This window comes from Hirundo rustica, chromosome 2, assembly GCF_015227805.2.
Source record: "Hirundo rustica isolate bHirRus1 chromosome 2, bHirRus1.pri.v3, whole genome shotgun sequence".
NCBI classification, from domain to species: Eukaryota; Metazoa; Chordata; class Aves; order Passeriformes; family Hirundinidae; genus Hirundo; species Hirundo rustica.
Window position 1 is genome coordinate 78,972,589 of NC_053451.1, and position 14,795 is coordinate 78,987,383.

Here is a 14,795-nt window from a genome sequence, read left to right on the forward strand (position 1 = left end):
ATGTCATTCATCGATACCAAGCGGTGTACATGTAAGAGTAGGCTAATATTGTGTGTATATTACCAACTTTATGAGTTAAAGAATTACAATGTGCTTGCTTTATTTAGGTGGTAAACTTTTTTAATGAGTCTGGAGGGTCCTTTACATAAAAGTAGTGACTCTAGCTTGGAATCTCTTTCCATGTTTATTAGAAATGTGTTTTACTTTACCATGAAAAAAGCCAAGGAAACATGCAGCCCTAAAGTCTAATGAAGTAGTTACTCGTGCAGTCAAAGTTCATAAATTTAAAACACATTTAATTTATAAATTGAAAACATAGCTTGCACTGGCTTTTTCAAGAATATTGCTTGCCACAGGGGTTTTAGAATAGTTGCTGGGCCATGCATGTTACCTCTTTTCTTTCTAGGCCAAGACTGGATCTTCATGATTTGCTCACACTCATGGGTTTTTGTTGTTTTTATTTTAATAAAAATCTTTTCAGAAAGGTATATCTTTAGAGAATTAAAAATCATAACCCATCCAGCAGTATCAGCAGTCTCTTTGTTTTCAACTTAGGATTTGCTTTTGAGCTGACATTTCGAGAGCTCTTTCTCCTGGTGAGAAGCCCTTTGTCCCTCTGGAGACTCATCTTCTCAGCTAATTGTGAAGAGAAGTCCCTGCAAAGGCAATCTGAGCTGGATTCCATTCTCACACCAATAAAACCTCAGTGCCAGCCTGGGTGAGGAGCCCAGCTCCCAGGAAAAGAGAATTTGAGGAAGAGGGGAAATGAAGATGCTAAATCCCCACTTTGGCCCTCTGCATTCCACAGGTTGCTCATCCATCCCTTGTGAGTGACTCTGGCTGCACAAGCTCCACCATGACTTGTTGTACTTGAAAAGCAGTCTCAGGTACAAAACGTTGCCATAGGGATGTCTGGCACACAGCAGTGCTCTGCCTGCTTCAGGAGGAGATGAGAGTAGGGTTCCAGTCTTATGCCAGCTGGAATTTCCACCAGACATCCTCACTGGGCACACTGCTTCATGTCGGTGCCTCTGTGAAGTGAGCCAGCAGATAGCTGATGGCTGCAGGATCACTGTTTGTTGACTCACATTCACAGAAGGTCAGTTCTGGAGTTTTGGGTCACTTTACATGGATGCTATAGAAATGACAATGTGCCTACGATAAGGGAAAACATCAAACCCACAATACCTAGAATAGCAGTGATGGTATTTAACTGTTGAATCTTTAGATTTACATGGACAATTCCCCCGAGCTTCTTTTAGCAATATGGCAATGCAGATAAAGAATTAAGGGTAGCAGGGCTCACCCTCTCTGTTTCCATGCCCCTAAAATGAACAATTATACCCAAGCCACTTCAGAAAGATATTAGTGTGTCACCCGGCCTCAACATCCACTTGCCACGACGTCCCTTGCCTGGATACTCACCAAGTCCCTGTCCCCACACTTACAAGGGCTGCTTCTGCATGGCTCATCCAGATGACTCCATCCTCAGTCGAGCAGGCGCCTCCAAGGGCTTCTGCAGAAGGCAGCTGTGAGAGGATGCCCTCCCAGTGAATGATGCAAGTCCCTGCTTTGGCTCACCTTTTCTCCCATCTCTTTCCACCCTAAGTCCCGCAGCCCCTGCGCCGCTGCCTGGCTGTTGGCACACACCAGGCCCAGCCAGCGTTGGGAGCAGGGCCAGTAATTGGAAAGGGGAATTGCAAAGCACCAAAGCTTATCAGCTGGCAGTGAGGGAGCGTTCAGCAGCCACTTCAGGGGCCAGCCCAAAGTCTGGAGTGGGTTGGCAGCCTTTTGTTTGGTAGCATGGGGCGGACACGCACGGCTGCTCCGCTCCGATCGGGCACGGCTGAGGTTAAAGCAGGGTGGTGGCCCGCTGGCTGGTGAAGCCTTCTCCTTCTGCTGGGGCTGCCGTGGCTGTGGAGGAGAGCAGTGCTGGAGCAGGGAACAGCCATGGCACAGCACTCAAGGAGCTCGCGCTCACCGAGTGAGCATGATAGCCTCAGGCGCGGCTTCTTGGCACCGGGAGTGCCACCAAGCACCATTACTACACACAGAAGTAGCAGCTATTTCCTTATATATCTTTTACTCATTAACCAGAGCTTCTAAATATAGCCCCGACTAGCAGTAGCAAGAGACGGTGGGTGCCCTCTGTGACTGGGTCTTTGCTGTCTGCCTACCTGCAGCATCTTCACTTTGTTAGGTGCCCTCTGCTCTCAGCCCTGGGACACACAGATAATTGACATCAAAGGTTTCCTGCTACGCACAGGAAAAGCATGCAGTCCCTGGAACGGAGCCAGCTTCTCCCGTGCTCCTGCCAGCCCTCAGTGCCCTGTGCAGCCCTCCCCTTCATTCCTGAGTCAGCTCCTGACCAAAATATATCACTCTCTGGGGGAAACCAGGCTCCTGGTGGAGCCAACATGGGTAAAACCCCTGAGTTCAAAGCCTGACTCCTTTGCAGTTGTTCTCACTCATTACCTGGGATGGGTCTATTGGGAGCTCTCCGTTCTTGGCAGGGGAGGATTGAATCTCATCAGGCAGGTAAAATGGAAACTATTGCCTTTGGTGGGAAACTTTCAGGACATATTGGGAATATCTGACATATGATTAGGTTCCTGACTTCAGCCTTGGCTTGATGGCAGGTAGTAGAATCTCCGTACCTGCCAATTACTCACTGCCAGCCAATGCTTACCCCTTCACTCAGCAATTTATTCAAAAAAGTGGGAAGCTGGGGAGGAGGGAAGACATCTCATGTTCCTGGATGCATTTTGGGCTGCATCCCATCTGTAGCTTCTGCAGGAGTTACATGCGTCCGTTCCTTCTCCCAGCTCTGTAAGAATTGAAAAAGACAATCAAGGGAGAAAAACTAAATGACTGTTTGCACTTTGTCAGATGAAGAAAGAGGTTATGGATGTTTAATAGTCTGTTGCTATATTCTAGGTAAAGGAATATGATTATGACTTCTTGCACACTGAAATATGATCTCACTTGACAGCTTGATATTAATTTAATTTTTTGCCCATTTCTAACAAAATGGGCTTTACAATGCAGTAAAAATTCTAGGTAGTTTCCAAAACTCCTCAGAGCAGCCTACCATGAAACTTCATAATCGTTCTACATGAATTCTTCAACTCATCCAGCTCAGCATGATTTCCTTGAAATAAGTGGATGACCACACTTTTCTATGCCTTGAATTCCTTCTGTTATAGTATTTGGGGTAGGATAGCATTTTATAGAGAGGAAAAAACCTTGTAATTGGCACAATATGCTCATCAGAAGTAACCTGCCTTTTAGTGAATGGCTTCTCATCCATCCTCCCTTACCCACAGATCAGTTTTCACAGTAGCTGGGAATCTAACTACCCATTTCTTCTCTCGGGAAAACTGTGAGAATAAAAATATGTCAGTGAGCAAATATTTGGTGGGAAAGCCAATGAAATCATGTTCTTTTGAGACAAAACTCTCTTTACTTACAGCTGAGTAGACAGAGATTAAGTTATAAGGAATCCAGGCTCCTTGCCAATTCATCCCCATCTGCTTGTCAGGAACAAATGCTTTGTTTTTTGGCTCGGTGAGGGAGCAAAGAGCAGGAGAGAGGACAGTGGGCCATGGCCATGACCTCCCACAGGCACTCCCCCACCCACAGGAGTTGCTCTTGCCTGGGACCTTCAGCACTAATACTCCATGCTAGTGACAGAGAGAAGTGGGCACCATTCAGGAAAAAAACCCCCTCTGGATAAAAAATAAATGAATGAAGATGAATATATGAGGCTTAAGAAAAATGAAGGTGGGTGTGGGAAATCAGTGTGTCACTGATAGGAGCTAAGAGACTTCAGGGGGCTCTCAGCAGCTGAAAGAATTGATTGGTAGTGCCTGGAGCTGTGTTGCTGTGTCACTAGTATTCTCTAAAAATGTGAAAAATTAGAAGAGCAAGTGCAAGAACTCTACCACAGCAGCAATCTCAGCAATCCTATGAAGTTCAACAAGGAGACATTAGAAAGTTCTGCATGTGGGGCAGAATAACCTCAAGCCGTGCAGTAACAGCTCTGCTGTAAAGGACTGGGGGCTATGGTGGGTGACAAGAGGAGTATGAGACTAGAATGTGACCTTATTGCAAATAACTAACTCAGATTGCATGATCAGAGTGCAGGGAGGAGGGTGGGTAGATTGAAGTGGATATCTGCATGGCACTGGTAAGTCTGCAGGTGGAGTACAACATCCAGTTTTGGGACAATTGTCTCAAGGGGGATGTGAAATAAACTGGAAAGGTCCAGCTAAGGGGTACCGCTATGGTCCAGTGTCTGGAGTGCAGATGCAGCATGAGACAGGGGGAGCCCAAATGGTGATGGAACAGCAGCCTATGTCTGCCTGAAAAGAAGGTACAAAGATGACAGATCCAGATTCTTTGTGATTTCAGAGAATGTAACAAGGGCAACAGGCACACATGGCAGGTGGGGAGGCTCAGGCTTGGTATTAGGAAAGCTTTCTTTCCCCGATGCTCCAGGGAAGCGGTGGCAGCTCCTGGAGAGTTCTCAAACTTGGCTGCATAAAGGCACAGCTGGCCTGACAGTGGTGGTAGTGCTGCTTTGAGTGGGGTCATCTTCAGGGAGCTGTCCAACCAACATTTCTACGATCTCATTTCTTAACATGAAGTTATCACTGTAGGTACTGCCTACTTCACCAGCACAGATGGAATTTTAGGAGAAGCTGCAACAATCAATGCAACACTATGTAGACAACTTGCTGCAATCCAAACATGTCACCCAGCCTGAATCAATGAGGCTGCATATTCAGCTGCATGTATTTTCCATTCAGCCAGATCACACAAATACAATTGTGTCCTTCATGAAGCTTTTCCCACTGCACCCAAGGTGCTGAGGCACTAGCTGTTGATTTTCTGTAATTGCTTCCAGATTCACCATTTTTGGCAGGCCAAGTCAGCACAGATTGCTCTTTCTTTTTTTTGTTCTTGGCTTGCAAAACTCCTGAAGCACTCAACATGCTTCAGGCACAAATAGAGTATCAAGAGGTCTTACAATCCACATGAATCCATAGATTGCTACATCAAATGCATTATCAGCCTGCCAGACTACCGCTCTGCACTTACTCGTTTATATCAAGGAGGAACAGTATGGAAGCTGATCCTTGCTGAAGCAGAGTTGTCAAGCATCCAACATACAACATACTGGCCAGTGTACCCACTTTCAGTATCTGTGAACACAGCTGCAGCACCATGTAATGTCACAATAGTAATTACCCTTTCCACACTTGAATTTTCTATTATTTTCATCTAGGAGCGTAACTGTTTTGCATGTTGCAAAGTCCTGCTGTTTAGGAGACCATTGAAACTGAAAAAGAAAGCTGACTTGCAAAATTCTTGGTGTTGCCAGATTTGGGGTTGGGTTACTTTCCATTTTCTCTATAGCACTGCACTGTATTCCTGCTCATCCAAAGCCAAGAGCGGCAAACACCTCTTTTTGAGCAGTGCCTTTTCAGACCTACCCACCATTGTAGGAGTGTTTAGAGATGATTTTCATTACAGGTATGCTGAGATTTGCATTTTTAGCTAATTCACATGTCAGGTGCAATTCTTTTCATCACAGCTTCTATTTCCTGCTCCTGCCTATTTGCACCATGACCCATACATCCCATGTTAAGTAAATGTCCTGAGGGGACTTTATGATGCTTGTATCCCCAGTTGTCTGTTCTGTCTATGCTGGATTTTAAGTTCTACACCTTTAAGACTGGTTCCAAGAGTGAAGGGGGAGAAAGAAGAAGCACAGAGTTTGTTTTTAGAATTTGCCCTCGCTCATCTGCATTCTGCTCCTGGACTGTGCTGTCTGCGGACAGACAGTGAGAGAGAGCCCTCCTCTGCTTTTAGTTAGTTCTTACCTAGCTGAGGCAGAGAATTTTCCTGGACTAGTTTTGGTTTTTTTTCTTTTTCCTGGGACTGTTTAAACCCGTTCTGGACTGAAAAACCCAGAAAGCACCCAGATATCACATCTGCAGCCCACTGGGGCCCAGGACAGCATTTTCCAATGCTGGAGGGACAGATAAGAGTCTGGGTGAGCTGAGCTACACCCCACAGCAAGGACGTTCTCAGTTTGCTATCTCACTTCAGAATGGCAAGAAGTTTTATTTTTTTATATTATTCATTTTTATACTTGTGAACACTTTGCTTGTGGAATAAACAGTTTTTTCCACTTTTCTCTAAGGAGACTTTTACCCGGACCAGTTGGGGGAGGGACGGCTTGAATTTGCTTTCTAGAGGGACCCCATTTGGAAGTTTCATCCCAAATTTGCCCTAAACCAGGACAGTAAATCTCCCAGGGAATGTACTGTAATTTCCAGAGAGAAAAGGTCACTGAGAGAGCCATCTTCATTTCACCAGAACTTCCCAAGCATTTCTGTCTCTTTCCTATGTAAATAATATGCATGGATTTTTTCACAATCCGATCAACATTCTTCCCATCAATCATAAATCAAAGAGGCAGTTTTGCATTTATCTGTATTTTACACAATCTTATTATCTTTGATGAGATATGGAAGACATAAATCAGCATGTAATTCAAATTGCCAGCATTCCTCTGGTTTACAATGAATTCATAATATAGACTAGCAGAGATAATAATTCCCCTACCTGGTGTTTTACCTCAATTTTTGACATCCTAATCCCATTGATTGCTAATTTAATTAAGTTTTACACTATCCTCCATTCTGTTATTGACTGGGATGTATTTACAAAAAAATTTTAAAGCATGTGATACTTTAAAAAATATCTCAGCAGAGAACTTATACAAAAATCTATAGGAGGACCTACCTCTCCTTATGCACTCTTTCCCCTGAAATACCTAAGCACTCCCAACACATCACTTTGAAAAGAGTAATGAGGGCACCTAAGAAAGAAATTTATTTGCAAATGAGGCCACATAACCTTATTAAACCTGTTTGTGTGTGGGAGCTGGCAAAACCACCTCTTGCACCACCCAGTAGAAAAATGCACATCTTGGTTGTTCCTAATCATTCAAATTTGGGTGCTTAGAAACCCCACCCTCTAAAAGGGAATTAATTATGGGAGGAGTTGCAGTAGGTTTGCTTGGTTTTTTCCCTCACTTGGGAAAACAAAAAGCATCATGCAAAGGATCTTAATATTTCTGTCTGCTTAGGGCAGGTTTGTATCGACTGATCCAGCAAATCTGGTTCTGTTTGCAGTCACACATCTTGCTAAGAAGGCAAAGGCATCTGCACGAAACGACAACACTAGATCTGTATTATTGTTCTAAGTTTTTAGTCTAGACATTATTTTGTTATTCTTAGAGGAAACAAAGTTACTCCCTTTTTCTCCACCTTCTCTCTCCACAACTTTCTTCCTCTTATGCCTTCCACATACTTGGTTGATTCCTTGCCTCCTTTTTTCCCCACTCTGCAGTAGTTTAACGAAGACCACATCCCCCTAGTTTAGCCATCAGAGTGCTATATGGGAAGCTGTCAGAAGCCTTCCTTGTACTGCCTGCCTGCAAGCCACCCTTTATACCACCTTTTTGACTGTCAGGTCATCTTCCTAGGTGGTCACACTGGCCTCTCCCCATTCCTGCTGGGAGCCTCCTGCATCAGAGAGCTTTTTCATCCCGTCTTCAGCGCCTCTTTTAGGAGCTGGGAGTTCTCCAGGGCTCCCTTTCCCATTAAAATTCCTTTCCACAAGACTGCATTCACCAATTCTTTGAGTGTGTTGAAGTCTACTGCTTTAAGTTCATTAGTCCACTGCTTCTGCTCGCTCCTCTCCTGAAACTCAAGAGCTCAGCTGATTTGTGATCCTTTCCACTCAGATTACCTTCCTCAGCAGCAGCAGCCTCTTATCCAGTTTCCCCACGTTTCCCACAGCAAACCACAAGCCACCAGGTACAGCTGCACACACCTCACGTCACTGCAGCAAAAAGCTACTCTTTATCCACAAAACTTCAGGGATGGGCTACACACTGTAATTGCCTCCTGAACACGTATCTAGGACAGTTTCCAGTGCTGTGGGGTGTATCCCACAGGAGTTACAGGCATCGCTTTCCCATGTTCCCTGCTGCACGCAGGGATCTGGTTCAAGGTGTAAGCTCACTGCAGTTAAAGAAGGATGCTTGTGGCTCTGCAATCAGACTCCTCCATGCAAGCAATTCCACTAGGAGCTAGGAACCAGCTCAAACACTTTGGCTCTGGGCTGTCCCCCCACCACGTCCCAGTAAGCCCTAGGGTATAACTGACTGGAAAGAGATGAATGTGGGAATTTCAAAGTGGTGTTGGCAACCCCGTCCCCGAACCAATGCGCTTCTTTCCCCAGTAACAGGCAGGCAGATATTCAGATGCAGATACTGATTTTGCAGTTCTCATCTTGGCTGCTGAACTTCTCTCTGAAGCCAAGGAAAGTGGCATCAGGAAACCAGCAACACTGAAGGACACACACATTGTCTTAAGACAAAAAAAACTCAACAATACACACACACACACACACAAAAGCACATATAAATCTGAAATGCAGAATTCACAAAAACAAGAAAAAATAATTTTTGCCTGGATTTCTCCCAGAAACAGCCACAAAATTCTCTGTTAGGCTGATGATCAAGAAAATTATCTTTTAGTCCTACCCACATCATCTTACGTGGTATTTTAAACATAATATTATTCACGATAATTTTTCACTTCTAATTGCAATGCCCTTTCACTTCTTTCACTTCTAAGTGCCAAGCTTACAGGAGCTAAGCAAAACTCTTCCCAGTGTCAAATTCTCTCCAATTTAAAGGCTAGTTGCACTGCATTACCATTTAACAAACATCCTGCTTTTTCTGGTTCTCTGTCTTGCTTTTGCTTTTCTCCACTTATTACTTTCTTTCCCTTCTCCGCTTTCTATTTCAGGCTGTCAAGGAGGAAGCAGAGTCGAACTCCCACAATAAAATGCTTCACCTGCAGAGCCTGCTGAGAGTGAAATTGATAAAGGACAGCACCAGCCCAGGCAATTTCACTCACAGCGGGCACTTGCAGGTGAAGCACTACCATAAAATGGAGCAAGGTTACTTGCCTGCTGCCTCCCAGCACAAGTCACCAGTTGATAGCTGCTTGTTTCATGACCTTTTCAGTCGGCTCCTGCCATGCACCGCTTGCTCTGACCCCAGTGTGAGAGGCAGGAATCAGCCATGCAGCCCAGTGTTTGGAGGCAGGGGCTGAGCCCAAGTAAGTGCTCCAAATGCTGAAAACTTGGCTGAAGGCTGGCCTGGCCACAGGACTGCTCAGGCCACCTTCCCACCCGGGGGATCCTCGAGAGGATGCCTGCAGTCCCACCCACCCCTTCATGTAGTACAGCAGTCCCGCAGAGCTCTCACCACTGCAGCTGCCTGGCAGGACATCGATGTTTCTGTAACATCTCGATGGGGTACCAGCCCGATGCCTGATGTCATTTAAGACAACCTATGTGATCACACACGCAAAGCAACCACGCGGAGACGAGAGATTTGCAGGGCAGAGATGTTCCTCAGAGAGAGCCCAAGGCCGAGCTAAGGCCCAGAGCCTCTCTGCCTGTTCATTTCTTACTTTTTATACATTTGTGGGTCTGGCTGTGGATTGGCTTCTGGAGTTATCACCTCCCAGCCGAATGGCCAGACCAGCTGTCAGTTACAATTGTTTTCAGGTTAGAAATATGCAAACAAAGGACAGGGAATGAAAAACAAAGGATTTGTTTATGTTACATTTGTGAGAAAAAGCAAAGACTGCTGCTAATATTGTACAGAAGCTAAAGAGACTGACTCCATCTTATGAACAATCAGAAGGCTTTAAAAAACTCAGAAGAACCAGGGTGACAAACCTATACATCATTTTAGCTGCTGGTTCCCATGGATTTCAACACAGGTTTTGATCCCAGGGGGTACCACTCTCACTGTCACTCCAGCATTGCTTTGCCCCAGTCCCATTTTCTTCACTATTTGAAAAGCTTGTGATTAAAGAACAATTTTAGTCAGCTGAGGATTTTTTAAATTATTATTATTTTTAATAGGAATGTTCCTCAGAGCCTGACAAATACCAGGGCTGATGTTTCTTCCAAGACAGGTTAGTGTAAGGAGTGTAAGAGAATTGTGGTGATGCAAAGTAGGGAAACTGAGCTCTGCCATCTACCCCTTTTTTCAATACTAGGACTCGGGAATGAAACTCAGAATTTCCGGATTTGAAAGAAAACCAAATAAACAAACAAACTTTTTGCATGCAATTCATCATGTATTTAACAAGGTAATTACACTATTTTATACCCAAGACCAAAATACTTTGAAATCTAACCAAGCTTAAGTCTTTCAGGAGAACAGTTATAGTTCACTTAGATCACATGGATAAAGCAAGCTTAAAAGTTACAACAGATCACCTTTCTCATACTTCAGGGCATAAAATTCCAGGCACAGAAGGGATTATTGAGAAACTCCCTTTCTAAACAGTGCTTCTTATGGAGTGCTATGTAGTCCTTGCTAGAGACTTGAGTACCAGGCAGTGCCAGACATGTGGCAAAGCAATTCCTGCAGCACTGGTGGGGGGAAAACCATTGCTACAAATATTCTTTCTATAAATACCCATCATACCATTTACAAAATTCAAGGACTGAAATGAAGACCTAAGGAGCACAGTGCAAACTCAATGTACTTGAATCCCCAGCTCCTAATTTGGAGCATAATTCTCAATTGAAATTAGTGGTAAAATAGGAGTCTCAGAAGGATTTAACTGCCTCAATGCCTTCATGTTTTGATTTCCAGTAGATGCATCTCAAATCAGCTCTGCAGCCTTCACTGTGCTGTTCCAGAAGGTTTCTCACAGTCTGAAGTGCAAAATTCACCACCAGGAACTGGCCTTGGGTAAAACCTTTATCAATGACTGTGGCTGATTACAAGTGTGATTATTGACATGCAATGCGAGGATACAGGGCAAGGACAGAATGCTTCAGAAATGTGGCCACAGATTAACTGCTAATAAGCAGATGGTCTCTGTGTGTTCCTAGCTATGAGCTAGAAACAGATTATAATACCTTTTTTAAAATTATTTTTTCCCAAAAGGTCTAATTTGACTCTTGTCAAAGATCCTGAGCAGTCTCTTCTTTAAGGAAAATAATCTACAGCAGATTCTTCTTTTCCCAGTTGATAGAAATCAGTGACCACTAAGAGTGATTTAAGTGATTGAAAACTTAAATAAGCCTGTGCATTTAAACTGACAGTAGAACTATTACTTGACCACGCTCACTGCTGAACTCACAGCTCAACCGATTTGGGGGTCACAGAGCTATAAAAAGAAAGCATTTCCCTTTGTTTTATCCACAAACATACCACAGTATAAGGGTTTGTTTCTTCGCAGGCTATGTCATTTGTACTGATGTTAACGGCATTACATTTTTACACCTTAATTAGCGCAGCCCGAACCACACCCGCTCCAAACACGGGAGATGTGAGCCAGGCAGGCCGCGATCTTCCCTCACTTCCTTTAGTGCCGGTTTAAAACCCACCGGGGACCTCACAGAGACCTTCCCAATAGCAGCAGCTGAAAGGAATCACGACCGTAGCTGCTCTGGCTGGTGCCACATGTCCCCTGTCCCTCCTGGAGGAGCCTGCCTTGTGTTTGCTGCGGGGCATCACCACCGCCCTCTTGGCACACTCCTTTCCCCAAAGGTTCTGCCCCGTCGTTCAGGCAAGGGAGTCGGCTGAGCTGAATTTAGCTTTAAAGATACTGTAATTGTCTCCGTGTTTTCTTTTTAGATGTAATTCATTAGCTGTTTTTACCTGAGAGAGCTCTTCTCTGCCTATTTTACTCAGTCCTTTCTCTTTTTAACTCAGAGAGTCAGGCATTGGAGCGATTGCAAATTTCTAGTGCCCTGTGCAACAGAGGGAAAAAGGACATAGGCCTCCATAGCATATCAAAATGCCTGAAAGGATTTATGTTAAATATTAATTTGAAGCTGGCCATAAAATCACAGGAAGTGCTGAATCTAATGCCTGAACAAAGATTAAGGAAAAAAAAAAAAAAAAAAAAAAAAGTGCCACAAAACCAGACTTGCAAGTCATAAAAGCCAAACAAAATCAGCAATGGCACAACCAGATGAGTTTCTACACACCTTGTGACTATTCAGAACACTGCCTTGTTTACTTAGGTAATGATGTGGCTTCTGTACAGAAGGACACGTTTTTCCTGAGAGTCTCGACTTGGACCTTGTGTGCCACCAAGCCTTGATGAAGTCTTCGCCATTACTTCTCATTTTATAGAAAAATGGCCAACCTACCGGTGTAGGGTTTTCTTAACAGCAGAGGATTTCCCCCTAAATATGAACGACAAATATGAAATTTGTCATTGCTAGTGCTGGTTGTCTAGGGAGAGAAAAAGAATGCACTTATTTACAAAACTCTGTATTTTAGTTGCTAGGGGAGCTTTGAGTACCAAGGTGCAAACAAATTGTTTATATTAAAGTTTAAATAAAATTTAAAAAAAAAAAGAAGTTGAAGTGACAATTAGCAGCAAAATGGACATCAGTTGTACCCAGTTAGCACTGTAAACATTATGCAACATAACATTATTTTGTCCTTCTGGTACTAAAATTGCAACAGAATTGTAACCTGTAGTGGGGGAAACAATGGTGTGCTTGCATTTGCCGCAGCAAGGACTATTTGTCTGTTCCAGAGCCAAGTGAAACAGCCTCACAGCTGGGCTGCCAAGGTGCCCAGGCAAACGAGAGAATATGTTAGGAGAAGGCATTGGATACTGAGCTATAGGATATGAGGGACTTTGGGGACTTTGTTGCTGCAATTAAGAAACTGTGAGAACTATGAGTACTCAGATGAAGAAGGCACCCCTTGGAACCCAGACACGAGCAGCAAAATGTGAGAACAACCACAAGAATAGCAAAAGTTATTCCCAACACTTTCTGATAAAAAGAAGTGGTAACACTTTTCAAGGAGTGACACTTACGTCCCCAGAAGTTTCCAACTGCTCTGTATTCTTATCTTTGTATTTTCTTATGACAATAATTTACCAGGAAAAAAAAAAAAATCGAAACAGAATGCCCTTTTGCATTGTCTTCTGTTGGTTCATTAGTCTCTGAAACAGTATTTTTTCTTGCATGTTATTTCACAGTCTTGCATAACCTTGAAATTTCTGACGATAAAGCCTATGATACTTGTTCTTCCGGTATTAAACCACACCTCCTGAACTGTAACCTATGGCTGTAAAACTCGTAGCAGGGAAATTCAAGAAGAGAAACTCTCAAGCATGTTCCCACTGAATTTCTCATTAAATTAGAGAGAATGGGTTTTGCCCAGCTTCAAACTGGATCTCAGGGACCATGGCCATTCCTGGGATTGTAACCCATGGTTATAGTTGCTCCAAAATAACACAGCCTACAAACTATTTTTCCACATCACCTTTGCAGAGCAGGGAGGAGGGAGCCTCACGGCATATGGTACCACATTCACAGAAATGCTGTTTGGACCAACTGACAGAGCACTCCTTAAAACAGCTCTGAGTCAGCAGGTTTTGCAGTCACGAAGGCAGAGCAAGAGCAGAGATATAAGAAGATCACAAAGCATTTATGCACACACCGCAACTCCTACTCATGGTGCAGCTTTCTGAGCGTTCTCAAGGAAGAGGAGGACTAGATGGGCAAAGGCTTTTAAATATTCGCTCATGCGAAGGAATGGAATTAGGCCCACAAAAGTAATTTGCTTGGAATATTAACCTGGGAAATGGGAGATACATCCGAACTCCCTTGTGGCAGAAAAGAAACTGAACTTGGGTCATTTACAACCTGATTATCCTAACCATGAGTAATTTTAAATAAAAAGAGGGAACTGGGATTTCTTCTCCAGCTGTGCTTGTCATAAAGCTTGATCTTATAATTGTGCTCTTAGGATATCTACAGGATGAGACAAGTAGGAATTGGAATGAGAAAGGTAGATGAACAACATATATTTTAAATATATGGAGAGTTCAAAAATATCTAATGTATATGCTATAAATTAACATGCATTTATTTCAAACTTGAACAGTGGTTTGTGTAATGTTGAAAATTCATAAAAATTTATTAAAATAACCTTACCTAAGGACTACATGATGTGCTCTAGGTGCTTACTCAACCCCGTAGCTGGTCAGATGCTGTGTGAATTGACCCACCTGAAGCTTCACCCTGCCTAGACAGGTTGGTTACTGTAGGATTGTGTGATCAACAGATGTGTCCCCTTAGCCCTGTAATAAACAGCAGAAATGAAATAAAAGATGTTGTGAGAACCAAGGCAATTAGTGGAAATGCTGCAGCAAAAAAGTAGTTTTTCATGAGAGGGTGTTGTTTGGAGTTTCTGAAGCTGTACAAACCCAAACTGATGGAATGCTTTAGGAAGTAGGGAAAGGTAAAATGATAATCTGAGCCAAGTCCTCTCCTACATTATCAAAACAGCCTTTTTATGCCTGCCCTTCTTATAGGGTGGGGTTTTTTTGGTGGGGATTTTTTTCAGTAGATTTTTGCCAGTGCTATATGACAGCAGCCATCAGTGATTTGGAGGGAATGGGGACACAGGTTGTTCTGAACACTCAGCTGCAATGGACAGCCACCACAGCCAACACCTGTGTGTCTGTCTGTCCACTTGCCTGCCTCCTCCCCAGCTTCACTCAGATAGCAGTGTGTCTCACCCCAAGAATTCAGTTTGAAAACCATGAAGAGTGGTCCACCCACAAGAATTAAAAACCAAAAAACCCGTAAGAATTAAAAAGACCAAAACCAGACAGGGATGTTGTCTGCTCTGGGTTCTG

General features: G+C 43.6%; 1 long non-coding RNA gene across 2 annotated transcripts; it reads right to left on the reverse strand.

Annotated features, from left to right (window-relative positions):
* Positions 1-424: 424 nt before the first annotated feature.
* Positions 425-14,158, reverse strand: LOC120749160 (uncharacterized). 2 transcript variants are annotated; one of them, XR_005699563.1, is made up of 4 exons: positions 14,089-14,158; positions 12,115-12,315; positions 2,690-2,827; positions 425-1,914 (listed from the first exon to the last, which is right to left on the reverse strand). It is a non-coding gene; the product is annotated as an uncharacterized LOC120749160 (long non-coding RNA). The 2 variants fall into 2 exon arrangements; XR_005699562.1 differs by lacking the exons at positions 12,115-12,315; positions 14,089-14,158 and adding an exon at positions 9,359-9,497.
* Positions 14,159-14,795: the final 637 nt, after the last annotated feature.